Below are 21,270 nucleotides of genomic sequence, written 5' to 3' on the forward strand. Positions count from 1 at the left end.
CTTCGGAATCATCTTGCTACCTCTTTATCTCTTGTTCTTGGCGTCTTTTGAGTCTCTTTATTATTTCAACCTCTATGAAAAAAAATGCAGAATTCCTTTCCGAAATCTTCAACGAATAAAGAGCTTCACCACGTGTGCCCATTAGTAATTAAACGTTCGCTTACACACTAGGTTTAATCAAGTTAAACCATCTGTAATGTTTTTCGCTGCTGTTTCGCAGCGTTCCCGCAGGTTGATAGGCTTGCATATTGCTCAAAACAGGCTCTCATTATAAATGACGTGTACAGATTTATTTGTTTTATTTATTTATATACTTTTTGTTTTATTTATTTATATACTTTCAGGGCACATAGACATTGCAGGAGGGGGCGGAATGCATAAAGAGTCGACGTAAATGCATTAATAAAAATCGAAAGCAACATCAAAACGGACCAACACAGAATAGTCAGGATAAATGTGTTCTTCAAAGGCATATTTAAGCAAAACCGTGTCGGTGATCGTGGCGATTGATGTGGGTGCGTGGTCACATTTATTCTTTGTCTTTGGAAGAACGGAATACAGATATGCATTATTATCACTGAGTGGACAGTTACTTTATGGGGCTGGCCTCTATGGGATGTAATGTGATAAATTATATTCTGGTTAAGAGGGAAGCACTTGTTCGAGATGGTGATTTTAAGCACACATTTTGGGAAGTGGTGACCACCGAGCTTCATTTTTTGTAAGGAAAATAGGGAAAGGTTCAGTGCTACTTTCATTATTGATACTCAGGATAAACGAGAACAGTTAAAGAGTATGAATCTTGCCCTGCGTTTTTGAACACACTATAAAGTTTGAATGACACTTTAAAGACTGCGATCACACACCAAGCATACATTTAGCGGTTACGAGTGCTGTACAGGAAAACAGTTTTAAGGCGAATAGGATAATAGAGACGTTACTCCTTAAATATCCAAACATGCAATTAGCATTACTGACCATGTAAATTATAGGCCTTTGCCAGGATATATTATAGGTTATATGAACACCAACACCAAGCACCCCGCCGTGGTGGCGCAGTGGTGACGGCGCTCGACTACTGTTCCCAAGGACGCGGGATAGAATCCCGGCCTCGGCGGCCGCTTTTTGATGGAGGCGAAAAGCAAGGCGCCCGTGTGCTGTGCGATGTCAGTGCACGTTAAAAAACCCCAGGTGGTCGAAATTTCCGAAGTACTCCACTACGGCATCTCTCATAGCCTGAGTCGCTTTGGGACGTTAAACCGCACAAACCAAACCAACCAACCAAACCAAACCAACACTAAGCTATTTGTAGGACGTTAAAGTTCTATTGAAATACCTTTGATGAGGTATAGTCAAAACGACTCTGGAAGCAGGAACGTTTTTCAAAACTTCGCATTGCTTTGCACTTAATTGTGGTAAGGACATGTTTAAGATGCTACGCCACTGAGATGTTTAGTTATATGACGTCGCAGCTGGGTGGAGTTCTTTTTATTATTCGATTATCTTGTTGCGTAAATTAGGAGTATTAAGTAGTATTAATGTGTAAGGAGTATCAATGTAGTAGTAATGTGGTCAAACAAGCTGTTAGCATAAACTGTGTTCTATTGTGAAGAACATTTTGGATCTATCCTAAAACCTTCATTAAAATCTAGTTTTCTAAGCTTCAGACAAAATAGGTGAAGAATAAACGGCCTGAACAACTCTAGGAATATGCAGTCGATGTGGAATCCGAAATCTGTAGCTACGAAAACAGTGTTAGTTAAAGAAGCCTGAGTAATTCACACGAAAAGTATGTTTCAAATCTATGCTGGTGTGGTGAAAAGAACGAGTTACTTTCAAGAAAATTAACCAGAGTAGGTACACATCTAACATTCTGAGATAATGTTAGTGGCTCAAAATACAACGTAACTTATCCGATGAAAATTACACTCTTATGCTTAAAGAAAAACAAACGGCGCCACATTGGCCACTTTCCAATCCCTTGATAACACTGAAGAATGCAAAGACTGTGACTAGTTTAGACACGCTTACAAATGAATACAAAATTTTATAATTATTAATGCACGCTTGAAAGTTCAGGACAGCTTTAAATTTTCTATTATGTTCGACCTACACACCGACAGAGTCAATAAGTGACCATTGGAGTAAAATTCTTGTCGCTAACATCAGGCAAGGAACAGACGTCAACAGCAAGACGAGTGGGGCGGTGGTGTAGAGGTAGAACATCCGCCTCGCATGCTAGAGGACCGTCGTTCGAATCCCGGTGCCCCGCAGTTATCCACCAGATAAAAAATCAAATCCGCGTATCGATGGAATTGCATAAACAGGTTTGGGGTGAGAACTGACGCCGGTGAACATCTCCGGCAACGCACTCTCTCACAAAAACAGGAGTTGGCCACCGTGGTGAAGTAATTGCCCGTAACCTCCCGTGATAAGTCTTATAAAACCCCGGCACTCAATCACCATCGTGCTGGGAAAACTGGCCACCCTGTATACGCAGTGCCTGGTGTCTTCGGCAGTACCGGAACCATGAAGAAAACGAACATTATCTTATTTCATAAGATCTGGGTCGCTAAGAACCTGTAAAATCACACACCATTCAACTTACTGTCTGATAGGTATGAAGCATTTACTGAGGTAATCGCTAATAGAATCAGGACAACCTTAGACTGCAATCAAACAAAGGATCAAGCAAGTTTTCGGAAATGGTACTCTATCTAAGCAAACTATGAACTGTTATGGGAAAATTGTGTTTCCTTGCCTAACACCTTTCTATATAGTATACTATTGATCATATCCATACCATCAACCAGGTGATAGAAAAATGCTAGGAAAATAACCAGCCCTTATTCACAAGATTCATTGATTACGGAAAAGCATTTAACTCAGTAGAAACCTTGGCGGTCGTGCAGGCATTGCGAAATCAGGGTTTAGACGAGCCGTACGTGAAAGTGCTAGAAGATACATATAGAAGGTGTTAGGCAAGGAGACACGATTTTCCCAGTACAATTCACAGTTTGCTTAGAGGAAGTATTCAGACTTGGAATGGGATCAGTTAGGAATAGGGACAGATGGAGAATACCTCAGTAATCTGCGATTTGCGATGACATTGCCTTGCAAAGTAATTCATGGGATAAGCTGCAAATAATGGTTGATGATATAGACAAGAAAGTAGAAAAGTAGGCTTGAAAATTCATAGGCAAAATACAAAGGTAATGTTCAACAGAAGCAAGGTTGAATGGTGGGCTTATTGGTAATTCATGTTCAAAGTGTAGACAAGCCAAAAAGACGCAAACACTAGAGAGAACTTCACAGAAAAAACCTGCCCGCGTGCTGTGAAGTTCTTTCTCGTGTTTGCGTTTTTTTTTTTTTTTTTTTTTTTTTGGCTGGCTTACCCTTTGAAAATGTTCAACAGCCTCGGCAAGACACAGAAGTTGACGTTAGGTAGCGAAGCACTGGAAGTAGTAGGCGAAAATGTCTACGTGGGACAGGTAGTAATTGCAGATCCCGTTCATGAAATTGAAATAACAAGAAGAATAAGATTGGGATGAAGCGCATTTGGCAAGCACTCGCAGATTATGACTAGCAGCTTACCGGTATCGCTCAAGAGGAAAGTATACAACAGTCGCATCTAACCTGTACTCTCCTATGGGGCTTAAACATGGAGGCTAACGAAGAGGGTTCTACTTAGGTTGAGGACACCGCAGAGGGCTATGAAACAAAAAATGCTAGCGGTAACATAAAGAGATAGGAAGCGTGCACAGTGGATTAGAGAAATAACCCCTTACGGACATTCTAGTGAAAATGAAGAAGAAGAAGAAATTGACATGGATAGGACATGTAGTGCGAAGAGAGGATAACTGATGGTCGCTTAGGGTAATAAACTGAATTCCAAGGGAAGGAAAGCGTAGCAGGGGGCCACAGAAAGGTAGGTTGGCGGATGAGTTTAAGAAGTTCGCAGCGGTCAACTGGATGCAGGTAGCACAGAAGCGGGCTAAGTGGAGAAATATGGGAGAGGCCTGCGCCCTGCAGTGGGTATACTCAGGCTGACTATGATAATGATGATGTGAAAATACCTCATTAAGTGCGCCACGACATTTTTCTTTAAGAATAAGAACGCCATTTTCATCAGATAAGTTTGTCATGTATTTTTAGCCATTAACAATATTACTGAACTTTTCAGTATCTGTAACTCTCAAGAAGGCGGAGTCTGCGGAAGAGAAAAAAAAAGTGTGTTTAGTGCTTTTTAGTGGGCTTTTATATCGAAAGTTTGCTACCAGATAAGCAAACAAGCGATCTCAACCACTGCTACTTACGTCTTTGCGAAACAGTCACTTTTTATTTAGCAGCTGTTTTCAGAAGTGTTTAGTTATGGGGATTGGTGCCTGACCGATATGGCAAGTAAGTGCATCTATCTGTTAGCGGAATTAGTTATATTGCGAAAGCAATGCTACGCCAGGTCTACAGTACTCTCGCATCTTTTAATGGCGCAGCACATGCAGTGTGTGGTCTGGAAGCAGGACTGCCTGATTATTACAGGAAAATAACGTTTAATAATTAGCTTGGTTTGGTTTGTTTTGTGGGGTTTAACGTCCCAAAGCGACTCAGGCTACGAGAGACGCCGTAGCGGAGAACTCCGGAAATTTTGACCACCAGGGGTTCTTTAACGTGCACTGTCATCGCACAGCACACAGGAGCCTTGCTTTTCGTCACCATCGAAAAGCATGCCGCCGAGGCCGGGATTCGATCCCGCATCTTTGGGAACAGTAGTCGAGCGCCGTAACCACTGCGCCTCTCCGGCGAGGTAGAAGGAGAAGAAGATGATGAAGAACGCTCGGTCACCCGCACCTAATGCTTTCGCTCCATATTCGATTCAGCAGTGTTGAACCCTTCTAATTTTTAATTAATTTTTTAAACAGACACCGGTTCACTTCGAAAGTATGAGAGAACATTTTTAATGAACACTTATATTAAAATGATCCGAGTTCACTTTTTTGAAACACAAACCTTACATTTTATGTTTTCAGATGCTAGCGCGGAGCGATTTATGGTTCTTTCTGGCTCGAATAGATGCTGTGGTCGCAGCATCCGGTATAAGTCTGTGTGAGCTGCAGTAGGAAAAGTAGCCAGAATAAGCTTCGAATATTGTAACCGTGTGGCGTAGTTCGTGTTCGTTGCTCTATGATTTGCTAGAAGCTGACATCAGCACGCAAGTTTAGAAATGTTGTGATTTGAGATGACTGGGTGAGGCAAACGGAGCCTTATTTTGGGTAATTGAAATCCCGAAGCAGAAATATAGGCGAACTATGGAATCTGATGGCTTTATTGTTTAATACGTCAAGACAATTAGTGCAAAATTAGGACGGGACAGTGGTACGGTGGTAGAATGCGTAAAAAACTGTCACCGTGGTTGATGCGTATACGTGCGCACATTACATCTAAAGAGGAGGCATTGCGAATATGAATACTGAGAACGTTGTCTGTAATGACGATTATAACTGGTTCCGGTAAAAACGTCCCCGGAGCAAACGTCTCCTGAAAAAAAAAAAAAAAAAAGAAAAAATGGCCCCGGAAAAATCGTGCCCTGCAAAAAAGCCTCCATTTCAGAAGTAAAAAAAAATGTCCCCAAACGGACGCAAGCCTAACGTAACATCATGCCTGCACCTCGCCACGTGCCCGGCTTCTGGAGTGTGAATCTTTTTTAGTGCCCCTTAAGTTTACTGATTTTACTTTACATCTTTGGTGGTTTTAAATAAAAGTTTATTTCAAATTCTTTAATTGAAAAGCTCATAATTTAAATGCTGAAATGTTCATAATAACAAACAAAAATAATGATGGCAACGAAAACACTGACAGCATCTCGTCTTCGTTTTTTGTGGAGTGTATGTATCTTCAGGGGACGTTCTCTCCGGGAACGGTTTTACCTACACCCGGCTAGAACACTTCCCCCAGACCTATGTATAAACAAGATTACATCGGTAGACGCTCAACGGCTGAGCAGTTAAGAATTTAAATGGCGGAAATTCCTGCTTTGAACCAAGTCTCGGTAAGTATGCAAATATTAGCGTTGCAAGAGTCAGTGAGCGAGTACAGGTCACCACGTTTGTTCAGAATACTACGAATGTTCGAAGAAACGAAGCAAACTTTGCTTGCAGCAACACGAGCAAAGATTGGTTTAGTTCAATGGAGGTCGTTTTCGCACTGATGCAGTTTCAGCTGCGCTGGCAAAAATCCTCTCGAGCGGGAGCAGTTATCAAGAATGGCCGAGCAGCTCCTCTGCCTGCATCTCACTACCGAATATTTCTCGTCACGTTCGATTTGGCGCCCACGGGCGCCACTCGCGGTAGGAATTGCCATTTCTTTCTTTGAATTCGCCTCACGCTTGGCTTTTCTTCAAAGCTTTTTTGCACTGTTATTTAAAACAATTATCTAAATGAAACATTCGTAGCGATATACGTCATTCTTTCGCGTATTCGAAAGAAATGAAAGAGCTGGAGCAGGAATGCACTTCATGTGCGCTGTTTGCTTGCAAAAATGGACAAGTGGATAATAGTAAGAGGGGACATGCCCTCGACTCTACCGAAAAGGGCATTACAAGTGACTTCCAGTGAATGTGTAGACAGATAGTGGTTAAATCATGATATTGTGAACCTTGATGCTGTGCTGATAGCAATAAGCCCGGCTGTGGGACGTTGTGTTTCTCAGTCTGCTATGTTTGAAATGAGGAAGGGGCTTCCGCAGGGTGAGCTCGTGTGGCTTTAACTTGACATTTTGTCTTGTATTGTATTCACGCTTTTCACGCCATCTGCGTTTACTGACTACTGTTGTGCAAATTCTGATAAAATCGAGGGGAGCGCTCAACTCGAAGCATCCTGCACCGCGCGGCATGTCTGGGGTGCGGCCTTACCCGATGACCACCGCCGTAAAGGCCCTCAGCAGAACAGAACTTGGCTGCCCTGGTGTAGTAATTGGTCTCCTCAATTCCAAGAGGACAGCAACAAGCGTAGAAGGAAGTGGGAAATGCAGAAAGTTAGGTGGGCGGGTGAGGTTAAGAAGTTTTCAGGTATCAAGTGGATGCAGCTGGCACAGAACCAGGTTAATTGAAGCGACGTAGGAAACGCTCTGCAATAGGTGTGGTCAGGCCGGTGACTAATGAGAAGCGGTCATATAGTGTCAAATATATGCATGTCATCGGTAGCAGTGTTTCAAAAATCTGTCGTCCCTGCGTGACTCCTTTAGAGGTTAGGTGGCAGCTCAGGACCGTCGTCAGAGCCCCGTTAGTGTTACTGAAAGAGGTTTAAGCATTCCAGCTGCCGTTAGTGTTACTGAAAAAGGTTTAAGCATTCCAGCTGCTATAAATAAATAGCATTCGCAGTGACATACCAATACTAATGCTTCCGACTGCTCTTCGATAAACGAATATCATTGGTAGTGGCCCATCCTTTCCTTCCTCGCATGCGAGTATCCGAAAGAACAGAAGAGGAGCGAAAGTGATGTCGGAATCCTTTTCGCCATCAGTGTCTCAGGCGTGTGTCAAGCGACGAAGAATAATGGCCGAGTAGTATTGCTTTTTTAGTAATAAACTCGCAATTTGGTCCCAAACGAAACGTCATCTGAGCCAGAAAAGTTCAAATATTCATTTCCAATTAAAAACAAAGCTTAGTCGACGTTGTCTTTATTGGCCTTCGGTCAATGAAGGCGCCATTTATTACAAAAAAAAAAGGGAGCAAACAGACAGACAAACAAACAAGTTTTTCGGGCGCAGATATGCGAAGCTCTGGAGCTGCCGGCCGAGGATGAAAAACAGAAGCCGGTACCAGGTGACTTCAAACCGTCGTCAGCGCAACCTCGGCCCCGGCTGGCGCCCGCGGCGCCAGCGCAGTCGTGCCCCGTTCCGGAGTCTCTGCTCACGTGGGGTGAATGGGGGCCCGTGCGAAGCTGCCTACGGGTGCGAGCCTTGACTACCAAGAATCTGCTCAAGATTATGCGGAGGCTGGTGTGAGTGCAATCGATCCCTTTGCACGAACGTGTCCCGTATATAAGATAATTAGTATTGTTGCCTAATTATTTCCTAATGTTTGGTGTGAGGCTAGAGCATCCTTATGCCTCGATGAGGAGATTTTAATGTCACTCGACCGCTGTCGGCGTGTGAAGAAAACGTTTTGGGCTGAGTTACGCAGTCAAGCACTGCACAACTCCGACCGCAGCTAATGTGCGCGGCGTTCGTTAAAGAACCAAATTGGCGCTACTCTGGGGTTTACTTGCTTTAAAGCTGGCAGAGCCGTGAAGGTGGCATCTGTTAAAGCACCTGATGCTTGATGTGCTGCGCGACACCATTGAACCCGAGCCCCATCGTCTTGCCCTGCGTATGGCTTCACTGTGTCTGGGAAAAAGGTGTCTCGGTAATTGATCCGGTCGAAATTTAGGCCTTTCGGTGAAGAGAACATACTAATGTCCCTTGCTTCCTGTAGACCGCACTTCAGTGCCTACCTGGCCGCGAGAAATCTACAGCTACTTATCCCTATTCACCCGTACACCTTTACTTTTCCAGCCTCTTTTTAAAAGCTTTCCTTTTTGTTTTCTTTTATTAATATTTTTTTCTAGCGGCGAGGGTTGACCTCGTGTGGCCACCGACACTGCGTTATGTACAGGCGTAGAGTTTTTATTTATTTATTTACCAAATGCTGCAGGCCCTAACTAGGCACTAGCAGGAGGGGCGAAAAGAAAACAATGCAGTGGAATATGAATTCATCAAAAGTAACTACTAAACACAAGTGACAAGCAAATTACAATGAGACATGTTCAACACTAACAAGAAAATATACACCAATATAAAACACGAAAATGGTTAAAACGCCAGCGATTCATCAATAGATTCAATGGACATTATTACATCAGAAGACAGCTTGTTCTATTCTTCAACAAGACGAGGGAAAAAAGAATACTTAAATGTATTGATTTTGGCTTGATACGGAGTTACAGATTGTGCATGATGATGTCTTGTTGGACGTGTTGTAAGGGGCGTAAGGTAAGGTTCAGAGCTCATAGCAAGTTGGTTGTTTTTTAGCTATATAGATATTTTAGTCTCTAAATTTTTCTTCGTATTTTGCAATTCTGGGATGGAGATTTCATTCATTAAAATGGAGGGAGAGTCAGATGTGCAGTAATTTGAAAACATGAAGCGTACGGCTTTCCGCTGGATAGTCTCCTATGCCACAATATTCTTCTTGGTGTAAGGGTTCCTAGACTGTACAAGCTTACTCTAATTTGTGTCTAATGCGGCTGTAGTATGCTAACTGCTTTACCTTGGAAGGAAAATTTTAAGTTTGTGGCGAAGAAGGCCAAGTTTTCTGTGGGAGGATGAGCATGTATTGGCAATATGACTGTTTCAACTTAGATTGTTAGTTATGGTAACACCAAGGTATTTATATACTGTAACTTCTACAAGCCCCTTCATGGATCGCTGCCTTGTCGTTGTGGAGGGGCTTGCGAAATTCGATGAAGTCGTGAGCTCTGCTGTGTAGGGCCACCCAAGATAGGCCACGGCAGCGAGTTCTGACAAAATGTGATTTACTGGTGAAGGTAATAGCAACCCACTCCAGTATTTCCTGCCAAGAAAACCCTATGACCAGTCACAATAGCATTAAAGATATGGCGCCGGAAGATGAGCCCCCCAGGTTGGAAGGCGTTCAACATGTTACTGGGGATGAACAAAGGGCGATTCCTAGTAGCTCCAGGACGAATGAAGCGGCTGGGCTAAAGCCAAAAAGACGCCCAGTTGTGGATGTGTCGGGAAGCGACCGGAAGGTCCAATGTTGCAAGGATATATATCACATAGCAACATGGAATGTAAGATCTATGACGCAAGGTAAACTGGATGTCGTCAAGCGAGAAATGGACAGATTGAACATTGATATATTGTGTATCAGCGAGCTCAAGTGGACCGGAATGGGAGATATTAATTCCGGTGACCATTATGTCTTTTATTGTAGGCACGAATCCTGGAGAAGGAATGGGGTCCCTCTCATAGTAAACAGAAGAATGGGCAAAGCAGTGCTAGGGTACAACCCCCAAAACGACCGGATGATTTCACTTCGGATCCAAGGTCACCTTTTCATCATAACAGTTATCCAAGTCTATGCACCAGCCACTAATGCGGAAGACGCTGACATTGAGAGATTTTATGCTGACCTGCAATGCCTTTTAGACCTCACTCCATCATCAGACGTCCTTTTTCTCATAGGAGACTGGGATGCTAATGTGGGGAGTGAAGAAATATCTGGAATTACAGGCAAATTCGGCCTTGGTGAGCTAAATGAAGCTGGGCAGAGGCTAGTAGAGTTTTGTCAAGAAAACAACCTGACCATAGCGAATTCTCATTTTCAGCAGCACAAGAGGCGCCTGTACACATGGACTTCACCGGACGGTCTGTACAGGAATCAGATTCATTATAATATTTGCCGGCAGAGATGGAGAAGCGCTATACAAGCAGTTAAAAAAAGGCCTGGGGCCGACTGTGGCACCGATCATTAGCTTCTTGTTGCCAAGTTTAAGCTTCGATTGAGGAAAACGCAGAAAACTAGAAGGCCTTTCAGGTATGATCTGGATCAAATTCCATTAGAATATGCTGTGGAAGTGAGGAATCGATTTCAAGAATTAGATCTAGAAGACAGAGAGCCTGAAGAGATGTGGACTGATGTTTGTGATATAATACAAGAGGTGGCTACTAACGTAGTTCTAAAGCAAAAGAAATGTAAGAAAGCAAACTGGTTATCTGAAGAGGCTTTGCAAATAGCTCAGGAAAGGAGGATGGCAAAAGTTATGGGGGAAAGAGAAAGATACAAGGTTCTCAGGGGATTTTCAGAAAATAGCAAGAAGAGATAAGGATGCCTCCCTGAACATACAGTGCCAAGCAGTAGAGGACAACAGCCAATTGCGGAACACAGGAGCTCTGTATAATACAATCAAATATATCAAAAGAAGCTTCTGTGCTAAGCTGGGCGTGATAAAGGACAAACGAGGCAGGGACCTCACTGAAGCCTCAGAGATAAAGAAGAGGTGGCAGGAATACACAAAAGAACTGTACAAGGACCCGGATGTGCAAACCCAACATACGACGCTTGTGATCACTGATCTCGAGTCGGGCATCCTGAAGAGTGAAGTTGAATGGGCCTTAGCCAGCCTTGTTAAAAAGAAAGCTAGCGGAATTGATGGCATTCCAGCTGAGTTGCTTCAAAACCTCAACCATGACGACGCTGTTAACGTTCTGTATACATTATGTCAGCAAATTTGGACAACTCTGCAGTGGCCACAGGATTGGAGGAGGTCGGTTTACATCCCCATCCCAAAGAAAGGCAGTGCCAAAGATTGTTCCAATTACCGCACAATCGCGCTTATTTCGCATGCTAGCGAGGTGATGTTGAAAATGATGTATGAAGGGCAAGAGGCCACAGTCAGAACTGGGCATGGTCTTACTGATTGGTTTCCGATTCAGAAAGGAGTGAGGCAAGGCTGCATACTGTCGCCCTGCATATTTAACCTATAAGCTGAGTGTATCATGAGGAAGGCCGGTCTGGACGAGTCTTCAGCTAGAGTGAAGATTGCTGGGAAACGTATCAACAACCTTAGATATGCGGATGATACCACTGTAATGGCAGAAAGTGAAGTGGAACTCAAGAAACTTGTGATGCGCGTACAAGAGTGAGAAGTTTGGGCTTAAACTGAACATTAAAAAGACAAAGATCATGGCTTCTTGTCCTATCAAGTCCTGGAGCATCAAGGGACAAGAAGTGAAAGCTGTGACAGATTTTCTCTTCTTGGGCTCCAAGATTACCCCGGAAGGAGACTGCAGCCACAAAATTAGGAGACGCCTGCTTCTGGGAAAGAAAGCCATGGCTAGCCTTGACCGCCTAGTAAAGAGTAGAGACGTTACACTGCCAACCAATATCCGTATAACTCGTGCTATGGTCTTTCCAGTTGTGATGTATGAATGCGAGAGTTGGACTGTGAAAAAGGCTGACCGCCGAAGAATTGACGCGTTTGAATTGTGGTGCTGGCGGACACTCTTGAGAGTTTCTTGCACGGCCAGATGATCAAATCAGTCGATATTGTCGACCATAGACCCTGACTGCGTATTGGAGGGTCAAATTCTGAAGTTAATGCTCAGCTACTTTGGTCATATGAAGAGAAGAGAGGAGTCGCTGGGGAAAGATTTGATGTTGGGAAAGGTTGAGGGTCTTCGGAGAAGGCTTAAGCAGCGAACTGGATGGTTGGATGGCATCCTCGAGGCGCTGCAGATGAAGTTATCTGATGTTAGGAAGATACTGAGAGACCGGAAAGCGTGGCGTGATATGCTCCATAGGGTACGAAGATTCGGACACGACTCAACGACTGAACTGAACTGAACTTCTACAAGAGGATGCGATGGGAAGGTGTATGGAAATGAATGTAGTAGTTTTTTGTTGGTTATTTTCATAAAAAACAGATTTTGTGGCATTAGGCTGTATATCCAAATTACTGCATCATGTGTGAATTTTCTGGAGGTTAAAGTTGAGGAGAATTTGATTTTTAGGGATATTTATTTCGATGAACAAAATGCGATCATCAGCAAAGAGCCTAATTTGGACTGGTTCGGATATGACAGCAACGATATCATTTATATATATGAGAAACAACAGCGGCCCTAGTACATTTCATTGTGGAGCGGCTGAAGTAACTGGCAATTGATTTGAATGATAACCATCAATTTTAACAAACTGTACACCGTTGATGAGATATGACGAAGCCCACGTGACTACAAATTTAGGAAGACTCATTAGTTCAAGTTTATATATTAGTTTTGCATGTGGTACAACATCAAAAGCTTTTTGAAAATCTAAGAAAATGGCATCGAACTGCCTTGAGCGGTTAAGGACTGTTGCAAAGCTTTATACAACCGATATTACTTGGTTCACAGTAGATAAATCTTTCCTAAAACCATGCTGAACAGAAGAAGGGACACATTGTCATCAAGAAATTTGGTTATATAGTTAGCTAAAATATTGTTACGATACGGAAAGCCAATGAAAACAGGAGAACAGAGGACAGAGAGATGGTCGATGACAGTGACATGACGTTTAATGAAAATGTTGCCGGGCCTAGCGCGAGCGCTCCTGTCCGTGCCACTGCCCGCTTTTTCTTCCTTGATGTCGTCCGTAACATGACCCGGGGCCACCGAGCGATCGTCCCGATCGTGGACGAGGAAATGCACGATGTTGATGATTCCGCGGCATGATGATGGGCGTGTCTAGATGCTTGAAAAAGAAGAGGAAGAATAGAATGGCTTGCCGGCACGATGATTCGCGATGAACCTTGGCAGGACACTCTCGGGCGACACGTTCCCACGACTCGATGGCGGAGGCCAAGGCACGCACCGCATGGCATAGGCAGGGGAGAATGTCTTGAAGTGTAGCGGTGTCTTGGGTCGTAGGGTCCTTGGTCGGCACATCAGGTCAGTGGGGTCACATTAGGTCATTCGGGTCTCTCCTTGTGTCTTGTGGTCATGTGTGGCGTCTCGGGTCAGTCTCTCCTTCGTCGTGTCTTGTGGTCGGGGCGGGGAGGACGGGGCGGAGGAACGGCAAGGTCTTGCTGGGTTCGGCAGGCTGGGGAACAGCCATGCAGTGCCTCCTAACCTTTCGCCAACGGCGCAAGAAGTCGCAGGGCGCTGATGCTCCGGACCAGGATGGGGGGGGGGGGGGGGGTGATGATGAAGTACCAGCACCTCAACCAAATGTTACGTGGTGGCATGACAACGGCGACACAACAAACAGAACGACGTGATGACATGACGACGAAATATGATTTAATGGCCAGCGGACCTGGCGCGAGCGCTTCGCCCCGCACCACTGCCCGCTTCGTGATCTTCGTAGCATTACCCGGGGCCACCGAGCGATCGTCCCGATCGAATGCTAGAAGTCCAATGCATGAAGTGACGATGAACACAGACACACGATTAGGACATAAAACACTGGACACCACAATGAAGGGGAAGATGCGATGAATACTTGCTCCGGAGCCTCAGGTCCAATCTTCATCGTTTGCCGAAGGCCAAGGCTCATGGACACGCCGAACGGCTTGGGCGGGGGTGCTGTCTTCGTTCTAGTGGTCGTGAGGCCGCTTCGTCGTGGGGTCGGTCGGGTCGGTTTTGGGCTCTTCCTGGTCGTCGTGTGTTGTGGTCAGGGCTGGGGACGGGGCTGGGGAGAGCGGCTGGTCGGGTCTGTCACAAAGGGCTGGGGTAAAGCTGGGCGGCGATCTCCACGGGCTCTCGGCCGATGGGCCCGGCGTACGGTTGGCTTCGACGGGGCACAGCGAGGATGGGGATGAACCGCACCTCCACCAAATGTTACGATACGGAAAGCCGATGAAAACAGGAGAACAGAGGACAGAGAGATGGTCGATGACAGTGACATGACGTTTAATGAAAATGTTGCCGGGCCTAGCGCGAGCGCTCCTGTCCGTGCCACTGTCCGCTTTTTCTTCCTTGATGTCGTCCGTAACAATATGACCCTCCAAATTGCATGTGGAAGTGAGTGAAATGGGATGATAGTTAGCAACAAAGGCCATGTCACCCTTTTTAGGAACAGGCACAACGCAAGCTGTCCTCCAATCGGGAGGTAGCCTTCCTGTGGAAAACGAGGTGCGAAATAGTATTGCAAGAAATTTAGAAATAATTGCTGCATAACGACGCAAAAAGATGTTGGAAATTTTATCTGGACCTGGAGAGGATTTAGTCTTGAGATTCAACAACAGTGAAGGTAATCCTGGCAAAGATACAATGTCTGGATCAGGGAAACAAAATGCATCGCTGCGCAATCTGTATAGATTTGGAAATGAAAATACACTGTGGAAGTGCCTGTTAAAGTGCTCAGCGATGTTAGTTTTGTCAACAAGAATTGCACCCTTATGTATAATACGGTTAATAGGCTTTTGCTTTACTGCTAGATAATTCGAAAACTTTTGAGGGGAGTCATAAATAAATCCTGGTAGTGTGTGCTCAGAGTTGTACCGTTTTGCATTCTGAATTTTTTAGTGAGGTTCAATTTGAGAGCTTGAATTATAGTTAAGCGGGCTCCTCTCGGTTTAAATCGTTTAATTTTCGTCGTAAGATGCGCTACGTTTCGATTGATTCAAATATTTGTTTTACGCATTTTCTTCATTTTCGTAGAAACAAAATGGTCTATGCAGTAGAAACATACTTTTTAAAACTTTTTCCATAATACAACAACGTCAGATTTATCAAAAAATGTCGAGACAATACTCAAAATAATCTAGTACACTTCTATCATTTGCATGTGAAAAAATCATTGAAAGGAATTGTTATAGCGGCAGGATTTTTGTTCATATCACGCGCAGGAAATGAAATGTAGACCATACTGTGATCATTCAACCGATACTAATACATTCTGGATGGAACGACTCAGGATACAAGATCAAGCACAGACGCGGAATCGCCTTGCACACGTGTTAGTTCTCTGACAACTTGTTGCAGGTCAAGACAAAGCATTATGCCACATAACGTATCAGCATGTGCACCAAAGCCTGAAACAAAAGATGGGTAACCACAGTCGATTCCTGGCAGGTTGAAGTCTCCCGCCAATATAATCTTGTCACTATTAAATCTAAACATATGATCAGCAAGTTCGTTTAGGAATATTACTGGTGAATCTGGAGGTCGATAAGCTGCAAAAACTAGGAAGAACTGACCGCAACAGGAGGCTTTTAAAGAAATATTCTCATGGCCAGTGATTTGCCTTAGAGTAATAGTGCAACAGCCAATTTTTGTTACAAGAACCGCTACCCCACCCCTCCGAGAAGGTCTTTCACAACGAAATACTTGATAGCCGGGCGGAAACACGTCTGTGTCATCAATCTCATCACGTAGCCACGTTTCCGTAATTACAGCTATGTGGGGATCATATTCAAGTGATATAGCATCAAGTTTTTCTGTTTTGTTTAGAGCACTACGTGCATTAAGGTTTATTAGTCTGAATTTGTGATCACTCGGTGCCGCAAGTCAAGGTGCTTGCGAGCCGATCTGATGGTCTGGCTTGCCAGATTCTTGCCTGGAAGCCTGGCCTGGCAGCTTCATTCGTACATTCTTGGCGACATCTCATGCGTACAGCGTTCCGTTCATATACAGCTTATCGTTCAGTACAATTACTGTTTGCTTTCTTTCTTTTCTTGTTTGGCAATTTCCCAAAAGAGTTTGCGTTTTCTGAGTGTGTTACGAGAATAATCATCTTGCAGCGATATGTCTTCGCCCTTAAGTTTACACGCATTCTTCAAGACTTTCTGTTTTTTGTTATAATCTTGGAAAAAACAATGGCAGATCTTGTTTTCCCCGGCTTACCAATCCTGTGGATCCTTCCTACAGAAGAGCACGAGACTCCAAGTTTTTCGAAAAAAATATCCTGAAATACTTTTTGCTTAAGATCGTCGTCATTTTTATCGGATTCTTCTTTTACTCCGAACAATAGCACATTTGATCGTCTACTTCGATCTTCTAAGCCATGAATCTTGTTCTGAAGGGAAAGCGCAGTGTTTTCAAGGGTGTCTATTCGCGTTCTTTGTTTTTCAAATTACAAAAATTTAGAGCACAGATCAATGACTGTTTTTTGAACATTAGTCTGCTGCTCCCTAAGGGCTGTTATCTCAGATGATATTTTATCCTGACCTTCCACCAACTTCTCCAAAAGTTCACGAGTGCCTTTTTTATCGAGGCCAGGATTCAACTCGACATCGCCACAGAGCAATAATTCGCACACGCAATATGCATCACAGGCAATTTCTAGCACTTTTGTGGGCACGGTAAAACTAAAAGGAATAGGTGGTCGCTCTTAATAGTAGAGTAATAGCCATAAACCTGCACAAAGCAGAAGGGCCTGTTAGGCAACATGCCCATTGCCGACGCGCTGTGCCCATTGAAGAGGAATTCTTGCGGGACGTCTTTTAAAGCAGGATCTGTTGATGTCACGTGGAAGTTCGACGGTAACGCTCCAGTCGTGAAGTTGATGTGCAGGTGACGATGCGTCATCAGCCGCAATTGTTGACAGAAGCACGTGTCAACAGCTGGTTCGTCGAAGATGCCTGGCGATCTGGCAAAACTGAGCAATAAAACCAGCACAATGCAAAACAAGGACCTTTTAGGCAACATGCCCATTGTCGATGCGCCGTGCCACGGCGGCGGCACGACTGTTTTTTAACTTCCTGTCGCGTTTCCTTGTTGGGCTGCGTGATGTACGGCTGCTTACTGCGGAAAATATTTTTTTTATGGTTACACATTTGCGTTTCTATTGCTGTCGAAACCAAAGGCTCATCGATGACTCCACAAGTTTCTTCAGGAAAAAAAAGCCAACAACTATTTGCACTACCACATGGTGAACAGTGAACAAGCCGAGAAAACTTCGAGACTGAGCTCCTGGCTCACTGTTATAAAGACCCTGACAAAAGAAGTTAGTAAGGGGTACAAAATAAAATAATCTAACAAATGGGAACCTTCTTTTGGAAGTTCTCCGCAACTTCCACTAAAAATAACTGGTAAAATAATGCGCTTTGGAGAAATCGCAGTAACCATCGCTGAATATTGCTCAGTGAACCCTGTACTGGGAAGCCTTTTCGGTGGACGACATCAAGTATGTGATAAAAAATTATCTTCTAGAAGGCCTAAAGGCTGAGTACCTTACCAGCATGCACATCATAAAAAATCAGGCAAGACAAGGAAATTCCCACACACACAAAACAAATTGCCCAAACCAAGCATGCACGAGACTCTAGAAATATGCTACATAAAGCTCCAGCTTAGGCAATACATTGTCACTGGCCTTGGGTCGCCTCAGGAGTGCCGAAGACGGCAAATGAGGGAAGAAGCTCAAGCAGACGAGTCTTTGGGGACTTTCGGGCCCCTACACTCTAAATAAAAACTCCGTTATGTACTCAGTACATATCAGTTGTGGTGAGGCTTTCGGGAAGCACAAGACGGTTCCCTTTGGACATCAGTGGAGCCACATACTGACCTTATCACCTCTGCCTCGAACATGTACCATAAAAGAGAGACGCCGAGCTAGCGCGAGCAATGCCTGTGATGAATAACTGGCAGCATTATTGCGGGCAGCAGACCTTTTCTGGCTCGCAAATGGATCGCTTCCCGCAAGGCATACGCTTCCTGCTTCTGCTTTCAGCAGGCTCTTTTGCTCGGCTTAAGCAACTGTGTCGGTGACGGCACTGAAATGCAGCACGATGCAGGAGCGCACGCTGCTATGACGTGACGCAGGCCTAACGAGAATGTGCATTGACCAGCGTGTTCGAGTGCTTTCCGAGCGTATATACATCCGCCTGCAAAATGGGGAAATTCCATTAACTGACACCACCGCACAGTCAAAGACTGATTGTATGGGATCGTGCCGACATTCTTGGGGATGGCGCGGAAGCCCTTGCTGCGCGCAACGCCCCTGTCATCTTTGACTGTCAGAGAAAACGTCTTGCAAAATCTCGTTCGGTGCCCGGATGATTTTATTTTGGCCCCTGGATGACAGCAAAACAGTTACCTGATGATGGCAAATCAGTGCGCGAGTACTGGCTCTCGTTTTTGGCTCTACAGCGCTTCAATTTCACTAACAACGGGGGCTTAAAACATTTCACGCTTAAAAACTTACATCATGCTACCATAGCTGTCGGACATCTTTTAGATTTGCAGAGATCGAGCACGCAGACGTCCCTCTAATTGAAGTGGAGCTCCAACATATTCTGAAACGTCGCATTCCTGTATTCTTGTCTAGCTGTTTGCGCAAATAATTCACGTTTCATAGATGAAGCTGCGCAATACCCATTTCTGCATTTTAAAACAACGTTTAGGTTGAAAAAACGCGAAAAAAGGATGCCGGACACTTGAGTCCAGCCTTTAAGGGTTTGACGCAATAGCGTAGGTGACCACTTGAGACATAAATCTCCGTTTTAACCAAGCCGCACGAGCCTGCCTGCGTGGGATACGAGTAGCGTGCCTGACTGGGCATCCTGGAAGGTTGTTTCTTATTCCACCTTCCCACCTTAGCTAAAAGACCCAAGGTGACAGCCCCTCTTTTTTCGGTGCCGTGTGGTCTCGTTAAGCCGTACAAACCATCGAAAATTCAGTGCTCAGTTATGTCAGCTGCCAGCTCGTGCCTTTTCGCTCGCAGCGCCGTCCTCGACGCTGACACAGGATTTCCGGTGTAACGTGTTCTTTAACGTCTTTTTCGTGCTGGTTTTCAACAAGAACCATTACCCATTCGCCAAACTCACTCATGCTGACAGTATGTACCGTCTGTTGCAGAAGTTTGCAGCCCAACGCGCCGGGCGGAGCAGCAGTATCGCTCCCGAGAGGCGGCGCTGCGCCCGCCGGCGCTGCCTGGTGACGCAGCTATAAAGAGTGAGGAGGCTTGTTCTCTTCCCTTTATCTCGCGGTTGATATCGCACATCTTTGCTCTCAGCAGCGGGACGAGGGAAAGAGTACAAGCCTCCTCACTCTTTATAGCTGCGTCACCAGGCAGCGCCGGCGGGCGCAGCGCCGCCCCTCGGGAGCGATATTGCTACTCCGCCCGGCGCGTTGGGCTGCAAACTTCTGCAACAGACGGTACATACGACGCTGAAGGCCTCCATTTTTGAAATATAGCTGGCAAGTATCAATCCTATATAAATATAACCTAACATAAGATAAAAAGTTTGAGGCAAACCTAATTGCTAATAAAGTGTCACGTTTGCTTATGCATTCTTCGCACCTTTGCTATACAGCAATGAAATGCGCCGTATCGTTGCTTTGTTAATACATGAATATATGCATACATATATAATCCGCATACATGAATATGTGCAAGTCCATATTCTCCTACAGTGGCTGTGAATGCTTGCCGGGTGCGCAGTTGTCCCGTGTCCCGCTGTTATCGCGTTTAAGCGCAATGTTCCTCCACCTCTGGCAGGACGGTGGTGTTCCAGCTGGTGGTGCCGTCTTGCGTGGGCGTCGTTTTCTGCCTTTTCGTGGGCGGGAAGCCGTACAACTTACCTGTCGGCGTAGTCAACGACGACAGGGACGGCGAGTTCAGCAGAGCTTTTCTCGCCGAAATTTCTGCCGACACAGTCGAGCAGGTAAAGGAAACGCGTGCCTCGGTCTGTCACGTCTTTGAATGTATCTCGCCAGGCTCAGGTCTACTTATTCGCGTGCTAGTTTTGCTTGTTGCACGTTCAGTGCTAGGAACAAGGGTTGAGCTGTTTGTCCTGGTGCTACGAATATGACACTATAGCCCGAAAAAGGAACAATGGGCCAACTGAAACACTTTTTTTATTTAGCAAACTTGTCATAAGGAATGCTGTGTGAAAGCATGTAAACCATTGTCTTACAGAAACGGGGGAAGTCTCCTGCTATTATGTTGTCACACTGCGACACTTAGACCTGAAGACGTACAGTTCATGACGCGATTAAATATGGCTGGCGTCCTTTGTTTTTTTTTTTTGTAAGGAAAAATGATGCTGGTTATTTTAAGGATTAACGGCTGTGATATTGTAACTAGTACCGTCTTTTCATCCTTGTTATTCCTTTCTCATTTAGAGGGTAGTTATTGCACTTCGGCTTATCAGAGTAGAACAGATCCAGTGCGGGTGTTGCGCTTTCACGCTACATCTAAAACATATATGGAACAAATATTAGCAAGCAGCCCTGTTCGTAATTCATACACCCGCTTAAACAATCGAAATGGCACTATGTTGTAAGTCGCATATTACCCTCTCTAATGCCGTTTGCATAGGCCGTCGGGGCATATACAAAAAGAATAAATAAATAAATGAATGAATGAATGAATGAATGAATGAATGAATATATCTCTTGGCGAACCACCGAACGTCAAATTGAAAATCACGAGACTTTTGGAGCTTTGATATGCAATTTCGTCTACATAGCTCCTTAACTAAAGGCTTTAATTGTTACGGCATATACATTTTAGTGCAAAACTGCTTCCACGTCTTGCGTTCGCTCTATTATAGATGATTCTGCTTCCGCGCTGGGCAGTTTCTGCAGGGAAAGAAAAGCATATGTTTGTGTGTGCAAAGGGAGGGGGGGGGGGAGGGTAGCATTTAATTTTCTAACGGAATGGGAGCTTGAATGTACGGGAGGAGCACTATATAGTCATCAGTGTAGTGATCAGTGTTAAAATTATTGTTGTAAGATTAAAAGGTGCTTTTATAGAACCAAGGCGTCTCACGTGCCCTCCA

At 44.7% G+C, this 21,270-nt stretch overlaps 1 pseudogene; it reads left to right on the plus strand.

The window, feature by feature from the left end:
• Nucleotides 1-21,270, plus strand: part of LOC146209891 (ABC transporter G family member 23-like) — a 105,103-nt pseudogene that overhangs the window by 27,134 nt on the left and 56,699 nt on the right.

Source organism: Amblyomma maculatum, chromosome 1 (genome assembly GCF_055883805.1).
Source record: "Amblyomma maculatum isolate TAMU_Amacu chromosome 1, ASM5588380v1, whole genome shotgun sequence".
Lineage (NCBI taxonomy): Eukaryota > Metazoa > Arthropoda > Arachnida > Ixodida > Ixodidae > Amblyomma > Amblyomma maculatum.